The sequence below is a fragment of the Phyllopteryx taeniolatus genome, chromosome 9 (assembly GCF_024500385.1).
Source record: "Phyllopteryx taeniolatus isolate TA_2022b chromosome 9, UOR_Ptae_1.2, whole genome shotgun sequence".
In the NCBI taxonomy this organism is placed as follows: domain Eukaryota; kingdom Metazoa; phylum Chordata; class Actinopteri; order Syngnathiformes; family Syngnathidae; genus Phyllopteryx; species Phyllopteryx taeniolatus.
In genome coordinates, this window is record NC_084510.1 from 1924724 (window position 1) to 1939510 (window position 14787).

A 14787-nucleotide genomic window follows, 5' to 3' on the forward strand; every position below is an offset into this window, starting at 1 on the left:
ATGCAAATGAAAACACGAAAACGTATGTTAGCAGTGTTATAGTATCAAGAATAAAAAATTGTTCATACTTCAAATAGGTGTGGACATAGGAACTAGGTCTCGCTCCTGGAGGGCCAGCAAAACACAGAAAGGGAGAGAAATTCATTGCCTATTGGTTCCTCCACCTGGTTAATTCTGAAGCAGATCTTTTTCAGGCCTGTAAGCAAAGGAGTTCAGAAAGGGAGTGTAACCCAATTTGTTGGGTGAAGGCATGACAAATGTGGACACACACACACCCTAAATTCAAACCAACTTTGAGAAAGTGTTGGGAGGCGGCGTTTCTCCGTGCTGAATCTCCTCCTCTGTCAGATTGAAATTTGTGATGAGATGACGTCGTTTTCAAAAGCAAGCTGAATCATATGACTTATGACTGGGTATCGTATCGCGCTGATCATGCTCCGAGGAAAAACAGTTTTCACACATTGCCGTCGGGTCGAAGCTCCCTGAAGTCAGGGCCAGTGTCCAGGCTGTGTCAACATATGAATGTGATACGTATGTTAGCTAATGTCCATTTTTTATTTTTCAGGGGGAACCGGGGTGTCAGCAATTTCCCTTACCAGGAACTCAGAACGAATATAGTATATTCCGATTCAACCACATCAGTCCCAGCTAATGCAACTAGAGCGGTTCCCTTATCCAGGAAATCATCTTCGACCTATGGGTCCAAAGTTGCAAGTGTGCCAATAAGCTCCATACTACACTCTCCAAAAAGCACCTCCATCTCGCTGGCGTCGGTTTAGTATCCAATTTTGCAGAGGACGCAGTTTATTGAATTTTCAACCACTTGCGTATATACATAATTAATGACTACCAAAAATACTGGCAGATTCACTTTGAAAATTGTACCGGACTCTTGCGCCAAAATGACATACTGTACATACGTCACGTTACCCAAGTCTTAGCAGTTCGCATTATCGTGATAGGATGGGGACGGTCTGGGCACCTCGACAGTATCTCACGAACAACTAGTTATTATTTGGATTTTTGACCAGGACTCAAACTGTCCAAAAAGTCCTTATAGATGAGCTACTGCCGCCTCAATGGTGTCAGAATGCAGACAGCAAAAAGAGACAATGAAGAAATAAGCTTATAGGGGAAAAAATAAAATAAAATCTGAAGTTCACTCCCCTCAAGAAGAAGCATCCCGTTGTGAGATTATATCTCAGCATTTCATGCCACAGTGGCCTCGTCTGCAAGGAATTCATCTCAAGAGCCACTGACACAAACGATCAGATTTTATTTTTATTTATTTTTTGTGCACTTGTATGTGCGTGTGAAGGCATGTACGAGCTCAACAATAGAAGGAAATCATGTCACATAGATTGATATCTTTATTTCCTCTGCATTCCTGTGGTGATGGAGCTTGTTGACATGAAAGATGAGGTACAGCGAGGATGGAGAGCACAGAGGCAGCAGACAGATATTGTTTTCTTTGTGTTGCTGGACGAATAATGCTTTTCTACAAAGACAATAAACTCAAGTTGTCTACTCTTGAATACCCTGTTGCATCTGGGCTGCTGATCTTATAAAAAACGTTTTGCAAAAAAACAAACAAAATAAATAAAATCAAATCAAGATTGCAAAAAATAAGGAGCGACAGGAACGACGGCGCCACAGCATGTCCATGTTTGGCACTGGTTGCTAAGATATAGAATAGGAAGTAGCCCGGTGCCTTTTTCCACTGGTTTAGACATAGTTACAACAGAAAGCCCTAGCTTTGTTTATAATGAGGACGAGACGTGATACAAGTGATGTGTGGCTATGTAATATTTTATTATAATCTAACATTTGAGGGCGGCACTCCGGTTTCCTCCCACATTCCAAAAACATGCATGGTAGGTTAATTGAAGACTCTACATTGCCCGTAGGTGTGAATGTGAGTGCGAATGGTTGTTTGTTTATATCTGCCACGCAAGAGGCTGGCAAACAGTTCAGCGTGTCCCCCGCCTCTCGCCCGAAGATAGCTGGGATAGGCTCCAGCATGCCCGCGACCCTAGTGAAGATAAGCGGTACGGAAAATGAATTGTTAAAAATGACATTGGAACAGGCGGCACGGTGGCCGACTGGTTAGAGCGTCAGCCTCACAGTTCTGAGGTGCGGGGTTCAATCCCCGTCCCCGCCTGTGTGGAGTTTGCATGTTCTCCCCGTGCCTGCGTGGGTTTTCTCCGGGCACTCCGGTTTCCTCCCACATCCCAAAAACATGCATTAATTGGAGACTCTAAATTGCCCGTAGGCATGACTGTGAGTGCGAATGGTTGTTTGTTTCGATGTGCCCTGCGATTGGCTGGCAACCAGTTCAGGGTGTACCCCGCCTCTCGCCCGAAGATAGCTGGGATAGGCTCCAGCATGCCCGCGACCCTAGTGAAGATAAGCGGTACGGAAAATGAATTGTTAAAAATGACATTGGAACATTGTGTAAATTCGAATTAAAAATACAATACAAGGATATGCAAATCCTTTTCAACCTATATTCAATTGAATACAGTACAAAAATATGAGATATTTAATGCTCAAACTGATAAACAGTGTTTTTTTTTTTTTTGCAAATATTCTCTCATTTTGAAATTGATGCCTGCTATATGTTCCAAAACAGCTGAGACAGGGGTGACAAAAGACTGGGAAAGTTGAGGAATGCTGTTGGGAACATTCCACAGTTGAACAGGTTAATTGAAAACAGGTGAATGTCATGTTTGGGTATAAAAGGAGCATCTCTGAGAGATTTTCACAAGCAGGGATGGGACAAGGCTCATTACTTTGTGAAAAACTACGTGAGCAAATAGTTCAACATATTAAGAACAACGTTTCTCAATGTACAATTGCAGGGAATTCGGGGATTTCATCATCTATGGTCCATAATCCCATCAAAAGAGTCAGAGAATCTGGAGAAACCTCTGCATACAAGCAGCAAAGTCGAAAAAACAACATTGAATGCCCGTGACCTTCGTTCCGTCAGGCAGCACTGCATTAAAAAACAGCCTATTTGTGTAAAGGATATAGCCACGTGGGCTCAGGAACACTTCACAAAACCAGAGTCAGTTAACACAGTTAGATGTTGCTACATCTACAAATGCAAGCTAAAACTCTGCCATGCAAAACGAAAGCCCTATAGCAACAACACCCAGAAAGGTCGCCGGCTTCTATGGGCCCAAGCTCATCTGAGATGGACGAACGCAATGTGGAAAAGTGTGTTGTGGTCTGACAAGTCCACATTTTAAATTGTTTTTGGAAATCATCGGCGTTGTGTCCTCTGGGCCAAAGAGGAAAAGGACCATCTGGATTGTTATCACCACAAAGTTCAAAAGCCACCATCTCAGATGGTACGGGGGTGTGTTAGTGACTATGGGTAACTTGCACATCTGTGAAGGCACCATTAATGCTGAAAGGTGCCTACAGGTTTTGAAGTATGCCCACAGCAGCGCAGATCTCTCATTTTAACTGCGCTTGGGGGTACATTGGTCAACGAACCCCGTGGACACGTGGGCTGGATCAGATGTATTTCATTCACAAATATGGGCACAGCGGACATCAAACACTCTGAATCATTCCAGGAATTGAATGGATCAACATTATTAACATCATCGTTAGCCCATTTTTATTTGTTTAAAGCACCCCACTGGCCAGCACGTATGCGGAGGGTTGGGGGGGCGAGAGGCAGTGTTTAGGTGGGGATGGATTCATTCCGGTGACATATTTTAATGGCCCGCGTTTAGTAAGTATATCACCAGCTCATCCTGTATCTTTCCTGACGTTGTCTTATGCCACAATGGCAAGTGACAATGGCACGGATTGCTCTCTCCATGCATGCAAGACCGTCATTCCGCCTCACTTAAGGAAAAGAAAGAATGAAGCACTTTGATTGGTGGCGAATAATGTCGGCAGTGTTTACACCCACCAGCGCAGACGGCACCTTTTGTTAAATACACCGGCTGCCCGTGTCTACGAGAATAAAACAATCTGATTGAACCTGCCCCTTCACAGAGATACACCACGCAGTGCGCCGGTTTTGCGCTGGTCAGGAAAATAGAGCTCTTAGTGTCCTCTGTTTCCAAACGTGTGGTTAAAAGGGAATCACTGATGGTGTAGTGGTACACTTGCCTGACTTCGGTGCAGGCAGCGTGGATTCAGTTGCCACTCAGTGACGGTGTGAATGTGACCTCGAGTGGTTGTCTGTGTCTATATGTGCCCTGCGGCTGAATGGTGACCAATTCAGGGTGTAGTCTGCCTTTCACCCAAAGTTGGCTGAGATCGGCTCCAGCACCCCGTGACACTGAACAGGATAAGCGGTATTGCGAATGGATGGGTAGATGGATGGTAAAAAGGAAAGGTAATGTAACACAGTGGTAAACATGCCCCTGTCCCAGCTTTTGTAGAATGTGCTGCAGGCATCAAATTCAAAATAAGGTTAATATGATTGAACATTAAGTATCTTGTCTTTGTAGTGTATTCAATTGATGATAAGTTGAAAAGGATATGTAAATCCTTATATTCTGTTTTTAATTATTTTTCACAAATTCATTGGAATTGGTGTTTGTACTTAAATACAATGAAACACAGCCTATCGCAGTTGGCCTTCACAAATTCACTTATTTGCATTTTTTTTCTGTGGAACTCCCCAGTTATTTGTTGAAAAACTACGATTCACATTTTTGGGCTCTTTCCATAACGCCCTGAGATGTCACAAGATTCCCCCAAACCATAGCTAATAGCAAAGTCGTAAGTGGTGCCAAGGAAATATGTTGAAGTCACTGTTTTAATATCTATGCATGTCGAGGAGGAGCCACGTTTGGCTTCGTTTGTTAGGAGACATTGCAGAGAAGACTGTTTTTTTTCTGTGAGTGAATACTGGAAAGCTGAAGCTGACAAATGATGGGGGTCTCGTTGCTTGACAATTCATATTTTCTATGGGTTACGAAGCTGTGACATACACGCCAGCATTTTTGCACTGCAGGAGCATTTTTTTCTAATTCAAATCATCTATGGTAGAAGTCATTCATTTTTCAGGAAAATGTTCCAAGTTGAAATTATATGAAATTGTTTTGGGATTACTGTTTGTGATATAATTTGTCGTTTACAATATATCTATCTATCTATCTATCTATCTATATATATATATATATATATATATATATATATATATAAAGTGTTAATACAGGCAGTTATATAAAAAATGGGGGGATTAAATCACTCACGGTTTTTCCGCTATTCTCGGCATGGCTTGGTAGATACCTATTTCGGTTTTGACATCTTTCCGTCGAACAGCAATACAAATTTGTAGTAAAGATGCTATACTGCTACATTTTTCCAGGACTCATGTTTCAAGATAAAAAAATTCTTGACTTACAATGACCGTACAATGAGACTCATTAAACAATTCAGGTGTTACGGGTTCATCAAAGCAAGGCCTGCTGGATATTTCATTGTCTGGACCTTATTCAAGAGGGTAAAGCAGTAAATCACCCACAGAGAGTTTGCGGAACAAACAAGCAACAAACATAATGCAAAGACAAGTCAGATAATGGGTACCAAAATTATTACAGTCTTGCAAACAACATTTATAATAGAGGACAGTGTAAACTTTAATAAATTACCACCAGGGATGAGACTATACACACAACACATCCTGATGCAACACGTGGTATAACCTACTCATTACGGCGTACCAATACACACAAAATTATGTTATTACTTTCCCTGCCAACAGGAACGTGTTTCATGTGATTCCAATCAGCCTTACCCTTTAAAAGGCCAACAGTAAGAGATCTTGTCCCAATAACTACAGTTCACAGAGGGAGCTTTCTCAATGTCTGGGACAATCTCTTCCTTGAGTCCGCTAAGAGATTTTTATTCAGGGGTCTGACAATGAAAACCAACAATGTGTAATATCCTATTGTTTTCTGCCACATCAGTTACTATACTGCGTTTCTGTATTCAGCCCCAGAGTTACAGTGCATGTAATAAAAACAAGTCATTGCAGATTGGTTTTACATTGCAAATGCAATAATTTCTTTGAGGGAAAACATCTGTCCTGCTTCCCCACCTCCCCATACACATACCCCCACTCCCCAAATACCCCAAATCCATTATCTCAATGCCATTGTACCATTTTTAAACTACAATGAATTCACATTAGCCTGGAAAAAACATCTTTCCCTGACCCCTGTCGAGCTCATCTCACAGACCATTTTCACACTAATTCAAATGGTGTTTGAGGCAGTAGGCTGTTCACACAAGAAAATGACTTGATGAAGTACGATTCACCCCGCGACCTTAGTGAGGATAAGCGGTGTGGAAAATGAATGAATGAGTACAATTCATGCCAATGCAAAATGGATGGAACTGTGGATACAAAAGTTTACACATATTGGCCAGACAGTCTGTGATTGGCTGGTGACAAGTCCAGGGTGCACCCCGCTTCTTGCCCAAAGTCAGCTGGGATGGGCTCCATCTTACCATGACCCTAATGAGGACAAGCGGTGTAGAAAAATGGATGGTCAGACAGTTACAGTGCAACCACACAGCAATGTCCTCAAGTTGTATGGGTTTGTTTATACATTTTAAGATGTTTTTTTTTGGTACTCTTGTTGAATTAAAAACATAACTGATTTTACTAGACACGGCAGTTATCTAGTGGTTATCACTGCTGCCTTTCAGCAAGAAATACTCAGGGTCAGGGCTGGCGGTCTGTCTGTGTAGAGTTTAAATAACCTGTTTTTGCGTGGGTTCTTTATGGGCACTCCAGTCTAAAAAGCATTTGTTAGTTTAATTGAAAACTAGATTGCCTATAGGTGTGAATGTGAGTCTCCAGCCTGTGTAGGATAAGTGGTATAGAAAATGGAGCAACAAATGAATGGCTGGATGTTGAACTTTGATTAGTCTTCATTTGGTAAGGAGCCTGGGTTCATTTCGTTTTGTTTATTTTTGTCCAGTCATCAGTCCAGGAGCTAATAATGCAAGCAGGATGTGGATATTAAATGCTATACGTGCATACATTTTGTGGGACAGGGGCTTACGTGAGAAAAAGGTCACATCTTTTTTAATCCTAATTTTTCAAATATCCAACCCATCCCCGAAACAGCAATTAGGCTAATGTATACTTGTAACAGTTAGGTTCAGTGCATTCCACATTCCTCTTGGTGATTCTGTACATTTTTCTGAAAAAACTGCAGACACTGAAAATCACTACAAACAAATTATTGAAAGAATGGGAAAAATGCTACTTGAAAAAAAGGCCACAGCTGCGCCTTTAAATTCTGTCCATAAAAGTTATGAACAGAATCAGTGACAAAGGGCTGCCTTGGCGGAGTTCAACCCTCACCGGAAATGAGTCCGACTTACTGCCAGATATGCGGACCAAACTCTGACTACGGTCGTACAGGGATCGAACAGCCCGTATCAGGGGGTTCGGTACCCCATACTCCCAAAGCACCCCCCACAGGACACCCCGAGGGACACGGTCGAACGCCTTCTCCAAGTCCACAAAACACATGTAGACTGGTTGGGCGAACTCCCATGCACCCTCGAGAACCCTGCCGAGGGTGTAGAGCTGGTCCACTGTTCCACGGCCAGGACGAAAACCACACTGCTCCTCCTGAATCTGAGATTCGAATTCCCGACGGTCCCTCCTCTCCAGCACCCCTGAATAGACCTTACCAGGGAGGCTGAGGAGTGTGATCCCCCTGGAGTTGGAACACACCCTCCGGTCCCCCTTCTTAAAAAGGGGGACCACCACCCCAGTCTGCCAATCCAGAGGCACTATCCCCACTGTTGCAGAGGCGTATCAACTAGGACAGCCCCACAACATCCAGAGCCTTTAGGAACTCTGGGCGAATCTCATCCACCCCCGGGGCCTTGCCACCGAGGAGCCTTAAAAACCAACTCGGTGACCTCAACCCCAGAGATAGGAGAGCCCGCCTCAGAGAACCGTAAAAAAACGTATTTTACTTATACAAGTGCTTTTTAAAACATTTGTTTCAAAATCAATTAAACTTCTGCACAGAGGGTTGCTATTAATTCAACCTACGATGCAGCCATTCAACAACCATTTAACCTAAATATATAAAACGTCATGATATATAGCCTAATATTGACACTGCTCATCCAATATTTCTCATGCTTGAACATTTGCTGCTCACTCAAAAGACCCTTATTGATCAAACACTGGCAGTAAGCAGATTTGCTAACTGGCAGTTACACTTTGCCGCTCACTTTGACCCCCGCATGGTTTCAAAAGCTTGCATTCTGTGGCTGTTCCGTCACCTGCCCGCTGCTGACTTCTTTCTTCACCTGTTCAATCTGCTATTGTCACAGCTAGGGGGTGAGACTACATCAGCACTTCAACGGACATACAGTGCTGCTCGAATTTTGTGAACCCTGCTGACAAGGTCAATCGTTTTTGTAAAAAACAGTAAACTAACCTTATTAAACATACATCCAAATCCCAATTCGTAAAGCATACCTACCAAATAGTAGACCCACACACAAAAATATCAATATTTACATTACTTAATCAAACAAATATGCTTTTTTTCCATTAAAACTGATAATAGCACATGTGCAAAAGTATGCAAACACTTCTATTAGTAGCTTGTGGCACCTTCTTTTCCAACCATTACTTCAAACAGACATTAACAACTTTACATTCGAAAGTCAATTGTCAACGGAGTGATGGGGCGTGCCATCCACCCGAGAATGCCACCCTGGACGACAGCCCCTTTTGTTTATTCGTGTTTACTAAAAATGTATAAACGATAGCGGCATTTTTTTTTACTGATACCGAGTCTGCGTGTCATCTTGTGATAAATGTTCCCATATCGGCTTTTGTCACTTCCATGAAATGGAAGAAACAGCATTTCTTCACTTGGAAAGGAGGCTCACTTCACCAATAAATAAGAGACGGTGGAAAAAAAGTCTCTGTGTGTGCATCTGCTACACACATACAGTATAACAGGCTATGATGAAGGCAGCAGACACTCAAATCAATCAAAATGCCCTTTGTCTTGGCAGTTTAAAATCCTGGATGGTCAAAACAAAGAGATCCATCACTGCCGCTGCAACAATTGTCTCTTTCTGCCTGATTACAGCTGGCCTACAATGGCCTCCATCATCCAATCATGGCCTGGAAAACGACACAGCGCTACTGACTTTGGCATACACATACTATACCTCGCATGAACAAAAGAGCAAAGGGGTTTCAACTGTGTCATTCGCTCGTGATATACTGTACATTAGGTCCAGCGCAGCTATGGAAAACAAAGTGTCAACTAGAATCGTTCTGTTGGATTCTTCAATTAATAAGCAAACCCACACCGGAGATTGAGCAATATCCATAAAATATAGAAGTTTCTAATTAATATAAGAGTAATTTATTGAACGTTATCAGACCCACCCCCAGTTAGCTAAGATACTGTATTAAGCCTTGTTGGTTTCAAGGCGATATACTGGACAGTGTGTATTTACAGTATTTTGTGTAGTGTGATGTGCATATTATATGAGGCTTCAAGAATTTGATCAAATCTAGATGGATGTATAAATAAATTCGAAAAGTGGGCTCTAAATCTAGATCCATGTGTATATGCAAGCATTTGTAAAACCTCTGCCCAGCTATTTAAATAAACTGCTAAAGATCAGAATAAGTACTGTAATTACCCGTGTACAATGCGCACCCCCAAAGTTGACCTCAAAATTCATTTTTACAATGCATGATTTTGCTTCTACCCATATGATCAAAACATGAAGCATTATCTGGATTTTGATACTTTTCTTTTGAAGTTAAGCACTTTATTTGAACACGTAATCTTTTATTTTTTTTAAATATACTTGCTCTTATTTTGAAATTCACAGCCCTACTTTTATTTAGTAAATTAGAAAACACACAGTTGTGTTCATATGTTTGATTACCCATGCATAATTTGTAAGTTGGGTACAATTCTTAAAAGAAAACATTTAATTTTATTTTAATGGGATTCAAATTAAACCGTCAAGCATTTCAGAAAAGCATTATCATTAAACAAAACATAACAATAAATAAATTAATGATGTTTTTTGTTCAGTCATCAGTCATATTAAAAAATATATATATATACTTCACAAATTCTGCCAGGGTATGTAAACTTATGAGCATAACTGTACATATATGCAGTCATACGTACGTACCCCTGTCATATTGGAATGAAAGTGTAGGCTACACTTTTTTTATAACCACTAGGTGGCGATGGCATTTTGGAATGAAAGTGTATAGCTTTTTTATAACCACTAGATGGCGGCATACATTTATAAAATGTGAACGTTTTTTCCATTTACCCCTATAGCTATGTATAATGCACCCTATTGACTTTTGACAATTTTTGGGAGTAAATAAATGCAAATTTATTTAAATGCAAAATTAATTTCACGAGAAATTACGGTATTCAGGAAGCGGACTAGCTTCTCTCCAATAATTAGTTGCCACTTTTCATTTTCTCTGCGCAGCAGGATTTGACTGTAGTATTCACAGGCAAAGCCCAACCGTGAAACTGAGCGTAGACATTCAGTGTTATTTATTGTTTGAAACAGCAATACAATCGGACACGCCTTGGCAAAACATACCTGTTATTCACGTTCTGTTACTTTTGGAATGGACTGTACATCATATGCAAGGTACACTCTTGAGTTACATCTCATTAGGTTTGATAAAGATGTGAAGATAAATTTAAGAATCATGTGTCAGATTAACTCACAGTGAGTCGTTTGGATAACAAAGAGCAGTCGATTGCAATTGACAGTTTGTTCTACATTCATTCAACAAAACAACTCATCCTTAGGTGTTGATTGCAATGATTGCTGGGTTTGTACTGTACTGTGCTGCTACTTCAATTTACTAGGTCAATACTCAGATGTGTACAGTATTTATAATCATTTGGAATCAAAGTGATAGCTGGAGGTGATAAGAACACAAATACTGGAGATGTCTGAGCTTTGAACACACAGGCAGCCTCTTTCAATTGTCAATATCTCTTGCAAAGATTTTCACAAAAAAACAAGGATCACAGGATTACTATCTATCTTTGGTGGTGTAAATTGGATGGAAAGAGTGATCCTTTCATAAGCCCACTTTTGGAACACTGCAACTTGGTTACAATAATTCAATTAATCTTCCAACATCTGGACTGAAGAACTGAAGCCAAATTCCTGTTTGAGGACGGCAAACATGTCTTCCATCATGCCACTTGAAGGACAGGTTGTCCCACAAGAGTGTACCTGATTAAAGTGAAAGTGGGCAACTAACCTTGTCAAAAAACAGGTACAGGCTTAACAGACTATTGACACTCGCAGCTGTTACCATTTATTATTCCAATTTATTACTGAGAGGTGAAACCAATGTATAGGAATCATCACTATACAGTATCTCTCAACATGATGTGCATACAGTAATACTGTACCTCCTTCAGTGATGATAATTTCCACTGTAACATCAATTAGTTCATTCTACAGTACATCACCATCTGGTACATTGCAGTCACTGCCAAGGACAAGGCTGCAACTTATAATTTTCCCCGCTGACAAGGCCAAATTGGCTGCAACCTGTCATCTCTCCAAAACCTACAAGTCTTTTAGACCCTGAGACAAAATGCTACTGGCTGATCTTCTGAACCCTGGACACAATGTAACAGTTTTGGAATTTTCCCCCATTACATCTGACATGTTTCTACAGTTCACTCAGTTCTATCACAGTCACCAATTCCTCCAAGTCGTTTATAAACTGAACATTTTGGTAGTCTTTTCAGGTGAAAGGAAGACACACAGCACAATGTGAAAAGTGTAGCTTATTAATTGTGTGAAAATTAACACTGCACAATGGAACATATTGAATTTTGGCTACCAATGTTTCCCACATACACATTTATTTGTGGTGGGATGCCATTGCCGTCGTGTGATGACATAAGTTAGTAAAAGGGGATTTGAATTCATTTGAAACAGTGCTGTCCTTTCCTATGTTCGAAAGGAGCCACCTTTTAATTAATACATCAAAATCATATTTTAATGCTTTAGCCAACAGACTTGAAAATATTTTCCCGTCGTTAATACATTCTGACAAAAGAGGTTTCATTAAAGGACGGAGCTCGACCAACAATGTCAGGTGACTGATAAACCGAATACGTATGTCTCAGAGTTATAATCTAAAAACTATTGATTGTCTTGTCACTAGATGCAGAAACAGCTTTTGACAAAGTTAACTGGTCTTTTCTTTTTGATGTACTCCACAAATTTGGCTTCGGTCACTCATGTATTGACTGGATTGCAAAGTTATACAACTCACCCAAAGCAACTGCCAACGCAAATGGGGTCACATCACAAAGTTTCACTTTACAAAGAGCAACTAGACAAAGATGTCCTCTCTCGCCCCTGCTATTCAAACAATATATCAAACCACTGGCCATAGCAATACAGCAGAACACTAATATTAAAGGTCTCTGTACTCCTATGTCTGAACACAAAATCAATCTTTATGCAGATGATATCCTTCTTTATTTACAAGAACCCAAGGCACCCAGGAGCTTTTAACCTCATTCAGATATTTCCGCAATTATCAGAATATGCTATCAATTGTTCAAAATCAATCATACTCCTAATGACTAACTCATGCAATCCTGCGGACCAACATCCAAACTTTCCTATTGCGATTGGAAATATCAAATATCTAGGCATTAATATCTCAGCAAAACTTACAGTTAAATAATTTAAATCACGTACCTCTACTGGGAAAAAATTGTGATGATTTAAAACGTTGGAACAGCCTACCCATCTCATTTTTAGGGTGTATAGCTACAGTAAAAATTAAAACATTACCACAAATTATTTATTGTCAATGATCCCCTTCAAATCCACATTAAAATAGTTTTAAATGCTAAACTCAATCATTTTAAAATGTTACTCTAAAAAATAAGAACAATTAAATCAGTCTAGCTACCCTTCAGAAAGCTAAAGCAGAAGGGGGACTTGACGCACCCAACCTCTAACACTATTACTTAGCTAGCCAAATACAGTACCTCATTAAATGGTTACATCAAAATGTTGAAAAATAATCTTACCTGGAACTTGAACAGATAGACTGCAATAGTACCAAACTTGCAGACCTCCCAGTTATCAGTCTCAAAGGCCGCAATTGTTTTAAGAATTCAATTATTGCTGCCACTTTATCAGCTTGGTGGAAAAAGTCAAGAAACCACACAATCTCAGTTAACACTATATCATTCCTCCCCAATCAGGCACAATCTAATTTTGAGATTAACAAAATACCCCTTTACTGCAGCACATGAGAACAAAGTGGAATTGACCACCTTCATCACTTATTTAAAAATAATGCGTTCATGTCACATGAAAGCTTATTCCAAGAATTTCAAATTAGAGGTCGTAACTTCACTCAATACTATAAAGTTAGAACAACAATCCTAACAAAACAAGAATACTTTAGAACTACCTGTTTTTGTTCAGAAAATAGTAGAATTACTTCCACAAAACAAAACTGTCATGGGTGTGTGTTCCGGTTGTTGTTTTCCCCGTCTCATACACACCTGCCCCTGAGAACATCTTCCCCACCTGTGCCTCGTTCACCCTAATTACCCCTTGCATTTAACCTCGTGCCTCATTCTTTCTAGTCGCCACTTCGTTGTACCTTGTCGTCGCGTTCCAGCCTTCCTTGTTTCCACGTCACAGACTCACAGTAAGACTCGACCCTGTTCCGATTATGGACCTGGCTTTTTGCCTCACGTTTTTGGATACTGTTGCCTTTTTTGGATTGGCTGCCTGTGTACCGACCTCTGCCCGTATATTAAACCTCTCTTTTTGAAACTGTCCATTTGTTTTGGAGTCGTGCATTTGTGGGTCCTATCCTCTGTTCCGTTCATGACAAAAACAACTCTCCTAAATGTACAACTTAATCTCAAGTATTAATTTAATACACTTACCAGTTGAAAAATGGGAAAAAGACCTCTCAGTGTCTACTAACATTGATGAGTGGGCACAAATCTGTAGAAATACATTCTCAATGACAAAAAACTAAAAAAGCTAATCCAGATCAAAGTACTCCATAGATCACATGTTTTGCAATATAGTATGCATAAAATGGGCTGTTCAAAATCTTCTTGAAATTAGGTGTCGGGTGGGGAGGGTCTTCCCCCCTTTTCTCTGTGGTTTGCCAGCCGGTCGGACCCGCAGGAGTCTAGCCTCTTATTTCACAAACGCTGCACATTTTTAGTACGCACATTGTACATATTCTGCACGTTGGGCACACTCATATCTCATTCAGGTCCCCTGGGGGGCTGGCAGCAGGTATGGTGGGTCGGCCGCCGGGCTGCGTGCTGCCGGCGCACCTGTGCTGGTTTCCGGTCTGGTCGCATTTTTAATGCACTTCATACATATATCCTTTGGGGTGCTGGTTGGCCTGGGTGGTGGTGGCGGTTACAGGTAATTATTGCCCTCTGACCGTCTTGCCTCACCCCCACCAGTTTCTCCAATTTTAATGCACTACACCCACCACACACAATCATGGTACAAGGATAATGGTTGGTCGGGGACCTGATAACCATAGTAATAGGGTGGGTGGTAGGTATTCACATTTCTCTTGGCTCGACTCGTTGGTGGGGGTGGGGCCTGGGGTTCCAGTGCCCGTGCCCCTCCCTTTGGAACTGGTTGGGGCGCTTCGGTCAGGCTTGGGAACTCCCTGGATCCTGGGGGGTCGGTGGCATCCCCCTGGTTGGGTCCCCTGCTGGA

General features: G+C 41.1%; 1 protein-coding gene and 1 long non-coding RNA gene across 3 annotated transcripts in view; both read right to left on the bottom strand.

Annotated features, from left to right (window-relative positions):
• The window catches only part of fhit (fragile histidine triad diadenosine triphosphatase), a 346540-nt gene that overhangs the window by 42077 nt on the left and 289676 nt on the right, over positions 1-14787 (bottom strand). The gene's annotated exons all lie outside the window — the stretch shown is intronic.
• Positions 350-13812, bottom strand: LOC133483507 (uncharacterized). Its single transcript, XR_009790135.1, has 3 exons — positions 13496-13812; positions 13107-13218; positions 350-506 (listed from the first exon to the last, which is right to left on the bottom strand). It is a non-coding gene; the product is annotated as an uncharacterized LOC133483507 (long non-coding RNA).